The 14,480-nt window shown below is 42.3% G+C and overlaps 1 long non-coding RNA gene and 1 pseudogene across 1 annotated transcript; both read right to left on the reverse strand.

Moving 5' to 3' along the window:
* Positions 1-296: 296 nt before the first annotated feature.
* Positions 297-14,476, reverse strand: LOC139074883 (uncharacterized). The gene is made up of 2 exons (XR_011524767.1): positions 13,476-14,476; positions 297-3,205 (listed from the first exon to the last, which is right to left on the reverse strand). It is a non-coding gene; the product is annotated as an uncharacterized lncRNA (long non-coding RNA).
* LOC103547204 (SIN3-HDAC complex-associated factor-like) lies at positions 11,519-12,822 on the reverse strand (annotated as a pseudogene).
* Positions 14,477-14,480: the final 4 nt, after the last annotated feature.

A 14,480-nucleotide genomic window follows, 5' to 3' on the forward strand; every position in this document is an offset into this window, starting at 1 on the left:
TTCAGCAAGCATATAAAGTTGCTTTGGAAATAATTCTTAGGACTCTAGTTCCCAGTCCTAGAGGTTTGACAGTTTTTTGTGTGTGTGTTGTTTTTTTGGTGGTGGTGGTGGGTGGGAGTGGTGGTGGGTGGGAGTGGTGGGAATTACTCCTTGCCCCCAAAAGATTTATTCACATCACAGGGAATGCCCGAGTCACATTTCTTCCCAATTAGACAAAGATAACAGTTACATATATGTAATTTTACAAAGAAATATTAACATTATAGAAACAAACTCACGTCTAGCCTGTTTTTACAACAATTCCTTTATTTCGCTTAAACAATCAATTCCATGGAATGGAATATTTCAGTGGTTTTTAGTACATTCACAGACTGCGCAACAATCACTGCTTTCTAATTCAGAATACTTTCATCACCTCAAAAAGGAACCCCCTACCCGATAAGCAGTCACTCCCCATTCTCCTCTCTCCCAGCTTCTGGTAGCCACTCATCTGCTTTCTGTCTCTATGGGTTTGCCTCATACAGACACTTCACATAGATGGAATAATACAATTATGTGGCCTTTTAGGTCAAGCTTCTTCTATTTAACATTGCTTTCAAAGTTCATCCACACTGTAGCACGTATCAGTCCTTCATTCCTTTTTAGGGCTGAATCTGACAGATTTTTGACAGATCAGATATCTGTTCAACTTTAGGATGGCCTTTAAACCAGTGGGTTTCACACTGTGTCCTGTGAAGGTACTGGCACCTAAGAGGCAGCCACAGCAGAAGAAGACTAATGGTGAGATTCCTGGCTTTTGTCCAGTCTACTTATTAGGCTTTTGCAGATTTCTTTCTTTTTCTTTTTTTTTTGAGGAAGGTTGGCCCTGACCTAACATCCGTGCTCATCTTCCTCTACTTTATATGTGAGATGCCTGCCACAGCATGGTCTGATAAGTGGTGCACAGGTCTGCGCCCAGGATCTGAACTGGCAAACCCCGGGCCGCCAAAGCGGAGGGCGCGAACTTAACTGCTGCGCCACCTGGCCAGTCCCTGCAGAAATTGAAAGAAAATTTTCCTTTACTTAAAAAATAAAGTTTTAAAATTGCTTAATTGAGCTAATCACACGTTTATAAAACATTCTCTGCTAGGTGCTAGGAATATAAAGACTACTGAAGATTTGGTTCTTTTTCTCTAGTCAAATTGTTTTATTGGTGCTATGCCAAAGGTGTTTTTCATAGGATGCTAAAGGAGCCCAAAGGAGGGGGAATTTTCTCTGGGGGTGTCAGGGAAGACTTTGTGAAGGAAGGGGTGCATAGGTGTGTGTGTAGGGGAGCAGGACGAGGCCCAGGGCCTAGCTTAGGCAGAAGCATGAAGGTAAGAAAACTACAGCGGGTCAGTACAGCTAAAATGCAAAACACAATTGGGCAAAAGGTGAAGCCCCATGTAAAGTCAGGGACCATGAACGTCATGCTGAACTATTTAAACTTTGTCTTATGGGCTACAGGAAGCCACTACACCAAAATTTTGCCCAGGGCATTGATAAGATTTATTAAGAAGTCATTTTTCTGGTGGAAGTGGGGAAAATGGACTGAAGGTGAAGCAGGATAAGAAGATAGGTAAGAGGCAAGGTCTAGACCAGAAATGAGAAATGTCTGTACAAAGGCAATAACATGAGGGGGAGAGAAAAGGGAAGAATTTGAGAGATTTGAGCCGGAGGGCAGACTCAGAAGAACTTGCTAACTGAATGTGTGGGGGTGAGAGAAGGAGGGGAGTCTAGAACCACCATATCTGTAGCTGGGCCAACTGGGAAGAGAGGCACATTCTCTGAGATGGGGAATACAACAGGAAAAATTAATTACCTTTTGGATCTGTTGGATTTTGATGAATCTGTGGTACATCCTGGTTGAGATCCAACATTAGGCAGAGAGATATTTGGGAATAAAGCTTTGATACAGGTTTGATATACGACTTAGATTCAAGAGTCATCAGCACATAAATAATGAAGTTCAAGTGATGCATGTGGAAGAAGTCACCCAGGAAAACTATGGGCATGTAAAACGAGAAGCAGGCTGAAGTCAGAGGACTGGGGAATACCAACTTTTGATGGTTGGTACAAAGAAGAGAAATCAATTAAAGAAATAGAGAATGGAGTGGTCTGGGTGATAAAGGAGATGATAAGTGGTGCATCCAAAGGCAAGAGAGAAATTTCAAGGAGTGGTTAATGCCACTAAGTCAAGGAAAGTACAGACTTCAGTTTCCTTGACTTTGACAACCAGAAGTGCATTATCTTGACAAAGTTTCAGTGGATAGGGGGAAGTTGGAGCCAGGCTGCAACTGGTTAAGGAATAAATGGGAAGTGCGGAAATACAGGCAAGAGTTGAATATTTCAAGAAGTTTGGTTCTAGATCAGAAAATAGGCTAGTTAGTCATAGTTACGGGGGATGTAAGGAAGGAGGGATTTTTTTCTAGACAGGACAGACATGAGCATGTTTATATGATGAAGAAGGAATTAGAGTAGAAGAAGAGGCTGAAGATTCAGGAAAGAGGAGATAATTGATGGAACAAGGACTGAGAAGAGATTGGGGAGCATGTTTTATGTAGGTGCTGGAGTGGGAAACATTAAAAAAGAAGGGAAGAAAACAAAGATGATGGGCCTGGCCCTGTGGCCGAGTGGCTAAGTTCGCGCGCTCCGCTGCAGGCGGCCCAGTGTTTCGTTGGTTCGAATCCTGGGCGCGGACATGGCACTGCTCATCAAACCACGCTGAGGCAGCGTCCCACATGCCACAACTAGAAGGACCCACAACTAAGAATATACAACTATGTACTGGGGGTCTTTGGGGAGAAAAAGGAAAAAAAATAAAATCTTTAAAAAAAAAGAAAGAAAACAAAGATGAGTGAAGGTATAGGTTAGTTTGTATGGGGACTGGGTATGGACTGAAACTTGCAGGAGTCAAAACCTAACTTTTACTTGGTCAGTTAAAGAATAAAGTTCTTTCCGGTATCAGTCAGTTTCTACCAGAGAAAGAACCAGGAAGAGATATACCTACATATATACCGAAAGAGATTTATTGCAGAGAATTGGCTCATGCATCTGTGGAGACTGGCTCGGCAGGCCTGGAATCCGTAGGGTAGGCCAGCAGTCTGCGACTCCCAGGCCAGAGGGGATGCTGCAGTCCACAGGTAGAATTTCTTCCTCAGGGACACTTCGGTTTGGCTGTTTTTCCCTGCAAAGTAATTTATTAGATTATCAAAATTTATATTTTTAGTAACTTCATTTTTGAAAAACTGTTTTCCAGCTTTATTGAAGTATAATTGACAAGCAAAATTGTAACATATTTAAAGTGTCTAACGTGACAATTTGATATACGTATGCATCGTGAAAGGATTCCCACAATCAAGTTAATTAACACATGCATCATCTTACATAGTTATCGTCTAAAAAATTTTTTGACGAAAACACTTAAGATCTATTCTTTTGGCAAATTTCAATCATACGATACAGTATTATCAACTATAGTCACCATACGATATGTTGGATCATCAGAACTTACCTTATAATCGAAAGTTTGTACCCTTTTACCAGCATCTCCCCATTTCCTGCACTTGCTAGCCCTGGCAACCACCATTGTACACTCTGTTTCTCTGAGTTCAGCTTTTTGATCCTAGAGTCCGCATATAGGTGATACCATGAAGTATCAGCTTTGCTCTTAAGCCTTGCAACTAAGTGGATGAGGCCCACCCAGATTATCCAGGATAATGTAATTGACTTAAAGTCAGATGCTTTTAGATGGTAACCGTGTGTACAAAAGATCTTCACAGTGACACCTAGGTTAGTCTTGATGGAATACTATACTATAGCCCAGCCGAACTGACACATAAACTCTCTGTTGCACCCGGAGGGTGGGAGGGTAGGAGGACTGGAGTGGGGAATCGGGAGAATGGCACAGAGTGAAGTTTTGCTGACCAAAGGCAGGTAAAAGGATTGCTGAGGAATCTTGGGAACCTAGCTATCAAAGGTCACAGTGAGCTGACAGAGTACTGCACAAGGACTTAGGAAACCGAAGTTTTTGCTCCCCTCAGCTACATGACCTCAGCCAAATCTCAATCTCTCTGAGTTTCAATCAGCCACTTGTAAAGTGAGCTTGTTTGGGTCAGATGCTCTCTAGGACCTATTTAGCTCTCACATCTTAGGAATCTAAGTTCTGAGAATTTAGTGGTACATAAAAAGAAGTGCCCTCATTGTCCAGGGGTTGCATGTTATATAGGGATACCTGTGATGGGTGTGTGGGGAATAAGGTCCTGGACACATAGCCGGAGATGGCCTGGAACAGGGGCATGTCTGGAATGGCTGTAGTCTGAGGCCTCCCCAAGTAGGGAGTGCTCTGGAGCATGCCTGGAATGCAGGGCCCAAAGGCCCACCAGCTACGAAGAAGCCCACAGCCCCTCTGATGACAACCTGGTGTTGAAAGACAATCTCTCAAAAAGACCCCTCAGACCTACAAGAGGTCACTAAACTGACTGGGTGATGTAACTATGAGTGCTTTCTTGTTTGGATCGTCGTGGACTCCACAGTGGCTGGTACTGCATCCTCAAGCTTCACCTGCAGAGTGGAGTAGGGAGACAGCCACGTCAAGGGAACACAAGGCCAGGCCTCTTGAGTGACCCCAAGAACGTAGAAGCCTCAAACTGGACAAGCACGGTCATCTAGGACACAGCTGAAGTCAAATCCCTAAACAACAATTGCCAACAGAAACCACATCTCCAAGTAATGGAAGACTCCCCTTAGACTGCAGCTCACGGATTTAAAGAAAGCTTTTGGCCCAATAAATTCAAATCAGCCAATGAAAGTGTGCTATCCTTGGTGTTATCATGAATTTGGACTTGTACGTGCTGGGGAAAGACAGTAAACATAGATCGATTATTAACTTAGGGCATATGAGAGAATATTTAAGGATCACTACAGGTGGGAAGACTACATTAGCAGTCATATATGTTTTGGGGGGGTTATTTCAGGGAGAACAATAGAGAGAGATGAAAAATGGAAAAGGCAACTAACAGTTATGGAGCATCCATTACGAGTTCAGGTATTCTTCAAAATTACCTCAATTAATTGTGACAACAATGCTGTTGGAAAGTAGTAGTATTATTCCCATTTTTCAGATGAAGTCACCAAGACAGAAAGCAGTTGATATGTTTGTAGGTGGCATGAGTCACAAGGGCAGATGTCAGAATTCACTGCGTCCCCTACTCCTCAAACTTACACCCCTGTCTATTCCCCAGTATTTAATAACTGACCATACCTAAGAAAAAAGCATTGCTTTTTCTATTCTCTGTTTTAATTTGACATCAAAAGGAACCTCACCCAGAAACCCTCTAAATCTTGGTAGAGCAAATGAAAATAAGATTTGTTTGACTTAGTACAAAACCGGAGCTCAGGAAAATTACAATACTTCATTCAGTCATATGACAAAGATTTCTTAGGAACCCGTGATGTGTCAAGCACTCCGCTAAATGCCGTTACTTATCCAAAGTCACAAACACAGTATGTAGCAGAATGAGGATTAAACTCAGGTTTTTCTGATGTTAAAACCTGGGCATTTGTCACACGTCCTTGATTTTCAGACATCTTAGAAATGAAATCTAACAAGGACTTCCAATATGAGGATCACACAGTTGGAAAATCATGTCACACTTCCATTCATGAGTTTTGACAATTGTATATACCTGTGTAACCCAAACACCTATCAAGATGTAAGGACATTACCATCAGCCCAGAAAACTCCCTCTGGGCCCTTCCCAGTCACTTCCTGCCCCAACTCCCAAAAGGCAACCACTTTTCTGACTTTTTCCCCAAAGACTAGTTTAGCCTGTTCTGCCTTCAACCTTTTATTATACTACATATCATGTGGCATCTGGAAAACTCCATGGACCACGCAGGAGAGAATAGGAGTGAAAAGACAAATAACATCTTAGTATTATTATGAAAATAGTTTTAACTTTGCAAAGGCCAGGGGTCCCCAGACCACATTTGGAGAATCCTTGCTCTAGGTATTACAATACTTTTTGTTTTAAACATTAATATACTATTTTTTGTCTTCTCAAGGCAACCTCTGCATAGCAAGTCTCATCATTCCAGCGAGCACATCAAACTCACCCATGCACAGCAGCCACCAAAGCTGACCTCAGTGTCTTCAGGAAAGGGCCTGTGGACTGCTCAGCAGGACCCTTGCTGAACGCCCCTGGGTGGTGCCCTCCTTTGGCTCTTATATAATTATATGTGAAGTGAAGGAGAAGGAAAAGGCTGTCCACACGAGGCAGACTGGCCCCGCCTCCTGGCCACCTGTGGAGCTCCTAGGACTCCTTCTCCACCTGGCCTCCCATGTCTGATCCTCTCTTTTCCAGCCTCATTCTTTTGTTCGTCGCTGCCAGTATGACTTTCACTCCCAATGACCCTCATTTAACCTTCCCAGCTTGAAGGACAGAATCATCTGCCTCATCCACTAGTCTCTTTCCAATTTTTATGGAGTAAACTCTGTTCTACTTTTGTCTGCTCCCCTTTGCTTCTTAAGGGTCTAGTTTGGAAGTTAAAAAAAATTCATTTTTTCTTTGATCATCAGGTGTTTAACAATACAAATTTCCACCAGACAGATGCAGATCTTGATACCTTATCCTTACAATTTTGTTTACTGTTTGCCACCAGCACCCACTCCCACACCGCTTTCCCCACAAAAAATAAACTCCAGGAAGTCAGGGACCATGTCTGTCTTCTTGTTCACCATGGTATCCCCACTGCCCAGGACAGTGGCTAGCACACTACAAGAGAACAATAAACTGCGAACTGAATTATCTTAGTCCCTTCGAATATCAGGTGCTTGACAACCCTAATTTCCACCTGGCAGATGCAGATCCTTAAAACAACCCAGGAAGTGGATTCAACCATTATTCCCTTTTAGCATCTGAAGAAACGGACATATAAATGGAGACACCAAAGCCCTGTAACCTAAGCCATTTATTCAACCTTAGAAGTCTGACTCCCTGACCTATGCTCTTCCTGTAACTGAACTCACTGGGTTGGTCTCTTGGTGAGAGCGGAGCAGAAAAGCACAACCAAGGCAGCAATAGGTGAAGAAAACTTTTATTTCTTGCACAAACAGTGGAGAACACCAGGGATAGCTCCCAATGCAGTGTCTCCCCCAGCTCAGGACCAGTGGAGACTTTATACACAAGAGAGCAGAGCATAACAGGTTTATTTGTAACATCTATGTAACAACTGTGCTCACTCAGGGCACACGCATGAGTAGCAGGTCAACACACTACTACCTACATCGCATGATCTGAAAATGGCTGCTTGGACCCTCCCAAAGGAAGAGAATTTAAGATGCTTATGAGTTTAAGGTAACTTTAGGATGCTTGGAACTGGAGCATTTTGCATGGGATCTTGCTGCAAATGTGTGAATTTCTCTGCAAGATAGCAACATCTGCAAACCAGGGACATCGATTTCTGCAAAGCAGAACATATAGTCTACTCCTGTCTGAAAAACATTTGACAGACTATGTTACTTATTGATCAGATCCTCAGTAACCCTTTCTTTGCCTGGTTCCCTGGTCACATTTCCACTATCTCTGGCAGGCATCTTACCAAATATCTGAGGACTGGCAATAAATGTGAAAACCTGACTAGCTCTTTCTGAAGTGCAGGGAAGACCAAATTGCCAATGGTCTAAGTCAGGGGTTCTCGGAGTGTGGTCCAGGAAATCCTGGAGGTTCCCGAAACACTTTCGAGGAGGTCTGCAAGGTCAAAACTATTTTTATTATAAAACATAAAAATTTTCAAAATAAAATAATCAAAAAGGCCATTTGACTTTTTCCCTTGCATCCTTTCTTAAGTATATGGAGGAGTTTTCAAGATGCTATATGCTGTGATATCACGCCAGACTAAATGCAGAAGCAGATATGAGAACCGAGCTATTTACTCTTAAGCCAGACATCGGATTTGCAAAAATGTAAAACAGTGCCACTCTTCTATTTTTTTGCTTTGGAAAACAGTTTTGGGTTTTTTTGGGGGCAGGGGGGTTCAAGTAAGAGGCTTTTAATGAAGATTTTAGAAGTGAAGAGCTCCACGTTCAGGATTTATCATCTAACATCTCAATGTTCAGAAAACCTGATTAAAAGAAGCCAAACCCAAACAAACCCACTCAGCATTAACACACACCTCTTTTCTTTGAGTAGAATTTTAACACAGGGTGGGGGGAAAAAACCCAAACCCTAATATGTTAAACTAGTGAAACATCCACTCGACAGAGATAAAACCTTCACAAAGGTTAACTGAAGTAATCCAGAGCTAAAACTGAATTGTGCAGATTTTCAATGAAGTCACCAGTCATGTAACACAAAAAAAGTCAATTATTTTTTTTTATTGAGTTATTGATAGTTACAATCTTGTGAAATTTCAGTTGTACATTAATGTTTGTCAGTCATGTTGTAGGTGCACCACTTCACCCTTTGTGCCCACCCCCCACCCCACCTTTCCCCTGGTATCCACTAAACTGTTCTTAGTCCATAATTTTAAATTCCTCACATGAGTGGAGTCATACACAGATTATCCTTCTCTCGCTGGCTTATTTCACTTAACATAATTCTCTCAAGGTCCATCCATGTTATTGCAAACGGAATGATTTTGTTCTGTTTTGCAGCTGAGTAGTATTCCATTGTATATATGTACCACATCTTCTTTATCCATTCGTCTGTTGCTGGACACTTAGGTTGCTTCCACGTCTTGGCTATTGTAAACAGTGCTGCAATAAACATTGGGGTGCATAGGACTTTTGGGATTGCTGACTTCAAGCTCTTTGGATAAATACCCAGTAGTGGGATGGCTGGATCGTATGGTAGTTCCATTTTTAATTTTTTGAGGAATCTCCATACTGTTTTCCATAGTGGCTGCACCAGTTTGCATTCCCACCAGCAGTGTATGAGGGTTCCTTTTTCTCCACAACCTCTCCAACATTTGTTGCTATTAGTTTTAGATATTTTTGTCATTCTAACGGGTGTAAGGTGATATCTTAGTGTAGTTTGGATTTGCATTTCCCTGATGATCAGCGATGATGAGCATCTTTTCATGTGCCTATTGGCCATCAGTATATCTTCTTTGGAGAAATGTCTGTTCATGTCTCCAGCCCATTTTTTGATTGGGTTGTTTGATGTTTTGTTGTTGAGTTGCGAGAGTTCTTTATATATTATGGATATTAAGCCTTTGTCAGCTATATGACTTGCAAATATTTTTTCCCAGTTAGTGGGTTGTTTTTTTGTTTCAATCCTGTTTTCACTTGCCTTGAAGAAGCTCTTTAATCTGATGAAGTCCCATTTGTTTATTCTTTCTATTGTTTCCCTTCTCTGAGAAGGCATGGTGTCCGAAAAGATCCTTTTAATACTGATGTCAAAGAGTGTACTGCCTACGTTTTCTTCCAGAAGCCTTATGGTTTCAGGTCTCACCTTTAGGTCTTTAATCCATTTTGAGTTTATTTTGGTGAATGGTCAAAAAGAATGGTCAATTTTCATTCTTTTACATGTGGCTGTCCAGTTTTCCCAGTACCATTTGTTGAAGAGACTTTCTTTTCTCCATTGTAGGCCCTCAGCTCCTTTGTCAAAGATTAACTGCCCATAGATGTGTGGTTTTATTTCTGGATTTTCAATTCCGTTCCATTGATCTGTGCACCTGTTTTTGTACCAGTACCATGCTGTTTTGATTACTGTAGCTTTGTAGTATACTTTGAAGTCAGGGATTGTGATGCCTCCAGCTTTGTTCTTTTTTCTCAGGACTGCTTTAGAAATTCGGGGTCTTTTGTTGCCCCATATGAATTTTAGGATTCTTTGTTCTAATTCTGTAAAGAATGTCATTGGGATTCTGATTGGGATGGCGTTGAATCTGTAGATTGCTTTAGGTAGAACGGACATTTTAACTATGTTTATTCTTCCAATCCATGTACATGGAATGCCTTTCCATCTCCTTATGTCATCATCCAATTCTCTCAGAAAGGCCTTGAAATTTTCATTATATAGGTCCTTCACTTCCTTGGTTAAATTTACCCCAAGGTATTTTATTCTTTTTGTTGCGATTGTGAATGGTATTGTATTCTTGAGTTCTTTTTCTGTTGGTTCATTACTGGAGTATAGAAATGCTACTGATTTATGCAAATTGATTTTATACCCTGCAACTTTGCTGTAGTTGTTAATTACTTCTAACAGTTTTCCAGTGGATTCTTTGGGGAAAAAAAGTCAATTATTTATACACTCAGCAAGGCCTCTAAGAAATGCGCCCCAAGAAGCACTAACCTTTTGTGTGTGTGCCATCCTGTAGACCTGCACATTTTATTTTTCAGATAATCTAATTTTTAATAGAGTGTGTTCTCTACCATACGGTAATGCTTTGGTACTATTCATATAGGATTGCTTATCCCAAAGACTTGACATTTCCCCAGGAGGAGCTTTGATTCCGCCTTAGAAGTTTCATATAAATTAAAATCTTTATCAAATATCAATATGGAGGGAGGTGATACTGTATGCAATATATATAGACAAGTTACTTCTCTATTTAGAAGTTACTCCTTTAAGGTATTTGTACCAGAGAGCTTAGTCTGTCCTGCTTAATATTCAGTAGTATAGGTTCCGATCATCAGAACCTTGGCAAGACCTTAATACTTCAAAATTATTAACAACCACATCTAGGGGCAAGTCCATGTTACTGAGTTATGACAAATTTATTATCATGAAGGAAAATAAGGATAGCCAGCCATCTTAGAAAATGCCCCAACCACTGCTTCTCAATATAGAAAGACTAGAACTACATACTTTTATCATACAACAAATCTCATCTCTGTTCCCTGAAATTCCCCTGGTTTCATTCATTAGAAGAGGATTAAAAAAAGAAAAGACTTGGGGCTGGCCCCGTGGCTGAGTGGTTAAGTTTGCGCACTCCGCTGCAGGCGGCCCAGTGTTTCGTTGGTTTGAATCCTGGGCACGGACGGACACAGCATTGCTCATCAAACCACGCTGAACCAGCGTCCCATATGCCACAACTAGAAGGACCCACAACGAAGAATATACAACTATGTACTGGGGGGCTTTGGGGAGAAAAAGGAAAAAATAAAATCTTTAAAAAAAAGGAAAGAAAGAAAAGACTTAGAACTTTACAGCAGCATTCAGCTTTCCTACGAAATACTCAGCATCTTAAATACTACATACACTTTTTTCTTTTATTAAGCTAGACACTAGGTTCAGAGTTTGTGGAACTGGAGGAAAAATAACCTATTCAAAATAGCAGGTATCCAAGCTAAAAATAGGAGGGTCATTTTGTTGCTTTGTTCTCTTTCCAAACTTTAAATCATTTTTGGGTTTTTTTTTAAGGAAGATTAGCCCTGAGCTAACATCTGCCACCAATCCTCCTCTTTTTTGCTGAGGAAGACTGGCCCTGAGCAAACATCCATGCCCAACTTCCTCTACTTTATACATGGGACGCCTGCCACAGTATGGTTTGATAAGTGGTGAGTAGGTTGGCACCTGGGATCTGAACTGGCAAACCCCGGGCTGCCAAAGCAGAACATGAGATCTTAACCACTGTGCCACCGGGCTGGCCCCAACCGAAGTTTAAGTCATCTTTGTTCCCCTTCCACGTACACCTCAGTCACCACTCCTGAGTGGAGATGTTCAGAGGCTCGGGCCCCTGCTCCTCCTGCTTCTCAGCAGCTGCTTCCTTATTGCTGCAGCAAGGCTTGAATAGATGTGTGTTGATGAGGACTTCCCCAAAACGGCCTTTATAGATAATCCCACAACATATTTTCTGTCTTTTCCAGTATGTGAGATCTAAAAAGGAAAAACTGGTGTTCTGCTAAAGCCAGAAGCCATCGCTGTATCCGAGCCATCATCCAATTGGTTACTATAACAAGGAGAGTGAGCTGGGGAGGAACTTGAGGTGTTACCATGAGCATGAGAATTGTGACGTTTGAATTCCTTCTGCAGTTTACTGACATGGTTGCTTTTTATCCTGTTTCCAGATAGAGTGTTCACTTTCTTTGGTTTCAATGTAATCTTTAGATTGGGTCCTGTTCTTGTATCTACCACTTGATTCCAGGGTTTTTTTGATCCTCTGGCAATTCCTTCCATCTTTTCACAAGCAGGCCACAGGCATTACAGATGTCTACTGAACGAGTCTCATGCAACCCAAACCAACTCTGTAAGTCTTTCTTTCTTTCTTTTCTTTCTTCCTTTCCTTTCTTCTTTTTCTTTTCTTTTCCTTCCTTCCTTCCTCCCTCCCTCCCTCCCTCCCTTCCTTTTCTTTCTTTCTTTCTTTCTTTCTTTTTTTTTGAGGAAGATTAGCCCTGAGCTAACTGGTGCGAATCCTCCTCTTTTTGCTGAGGAAGACTGGCCCTGAGCTAACATCCATGACCACCTTCCTCTACTTTATACATGGGACACCTACCACAGCATGGTGTGCCAAGTGGTACCATGCCCGCACCTGGGATCCGAACCGGCGAACCCCGAGCCACCAAAGCAGCAGGTGCGAACTTAACCGCTGCGCCACGGGGCGGCCCTGTAAGTCTTTGTCATAGTGTTTTCTATCAGTGAATCAAGAACTGGAGAACTTAGCTCTGCAAATACAGCAGCACTCTATACTTCGGGACATCTTTGGCTTGTGAAAACCAAGCATCTTTTCTTCCAGGCAGCTGTCTTCCAAATGCAGCGTTCCACGTGCAAGAACATTTCTGAGGCCAGTCCCCACCCCTCCTCCTCAACTGCCTTGTCTAGAGAGAGAGTCTCTTGCAGTTGCTACCGCTGGCCAGGAAGGTGTAGATCATGAAAACTGTTATTTTTTAAATTAAAATGTTATTTATGTTACATGTAATGGGCTTGTTGTTATAATTTTTTGGCAGATTTTTAAATGGAGATATAATTCACATAACATAAAATTTACCATTTTAAGTACACATTTCAGTGGTTTTTTAATATATTCACTATGTCGGGCAGCTATCATCACTAATTCCAGAACATTTCCATTTCCCCTAAAAGAAACTCCATACCCATCAGCAATAGTGCCAATTCACCAACCCCTCCCCATCTCCTGGCAACCACTAATCTATTTCTGTCTCTATGCATTTGTTACTGTAATTTTTAAGTGAATTAACCAATATTTTAAATGTTTTAATTTCTAGTACAGCAAATATGGACAAATAAAACCCATAGAAACAAAAGATCTTTGGGGCCTCAATTTTTAAGAACGTAAAGAGATTTCAAGGCCAAAAAATTTGAGAACCACCAGCCTAATATTTGCTTTTTGTTTTTTAACAGGTTGGATATAATGTCTAAAGCAGGGCCCTAGCAGGAGCTCAAAGATGGGATGATCATTCCTGGTTAAGCTTCTAGAAAGGACAGGGAACTACTTAACAGATGGTTGAACCCATAGAACATGGGACCGTGGGTGAAGCTGATGAAGTGACAGACCGAGCATGCCTTTAACTGTGGCTCTTGATGTGTCGAGTGTTGAGTTACAAAGTAAGGAACATCCGAGCTGGTCTCCTCAGTTCAGCCGTGCGACATAAGGGTGTAAGTATGTCACTTGGCCTCTGCACCTCACATAGTGACTTTGGGCTCAGCAAGAGGTAAGTGCCACGCGACTGTCCACAATCCAGCCAGCGTAGTCCAGGCCTACACAAGTCACCAGACGGTAAAGCACGTTGACTGCACCGAAGTCAAGTCCGGCAATCCACAAAACGACTCCCGCCCCACAGGCGCGCGAAGCAACTTCTGAGGCAAGAAACCGGAGAAAGTGAAGATCACTACCAGTCGTTTAGAATAATCCTGTTTCTAGACAACGTTATCCTTATTCATATAATCACCTCTTCCGTCACTTCCTGTTAGTGCCGTAGAAGCGATTCCAATTCCCCTGGCCCCTGTGCACAACACAGAGAACCCTGCCGTCCTCTCCCCTTCTCCGTTCTATCGGACAGTGCTCCCCTGCTATTCATAGGGTTTTCGTGGCCAATTTTGTCGGAAGTGGGTGGCCAGGTCCTTCTCTCTAGTCTGTTTTACTGTGGAAGCTCTGCTGAAACCTGTCCGCCATGGGCGACCCTGCTGGTATCTGAAATACCGGTCGCAGAGCTGTCAGCATGCCAGCAGCCCACACCTGTCACAGTATGACAACCGACAGGTGGGTGGTGTGGTTCCCTGATCCACAAATGAACCGGGGCCATGGCGGTGAGAGCGCTGAATCTTAACCGCTGGCCCAGCAGGGCTAGCTCTTCTGCCCCTAAAATAGAAAAAGTTGTATTCAGGCCAGGGAAACTTTTGGATAAATCAATTAAGCGCCTTGGATCACTGTCGGCTTGACTGTACCAAAATTCGTAGTTATCCGAGGGGAAAAAAATGAAACGAAAAAGAAACCGCATAAGCATCAGCAGCTCCCCTCACAACCACTGTCGCCAACGCCTCGGGCGTCAGAGTTTGCGC

Source organism: Equus przewalskii, chromosome 12 (genome assembly GCF_037783145.1).
Source record: "Equus przewalskii isolate Varuska chromosome 12, EquPr2, whole genome shotgun sequence".
NCBI classification, from domain to species: domain Eukaryota; kingdom Metazoa; phylum Chordata; class Mammalia; order Perissodactyla; family Equidae; genus Equus; species Equus przewalskii.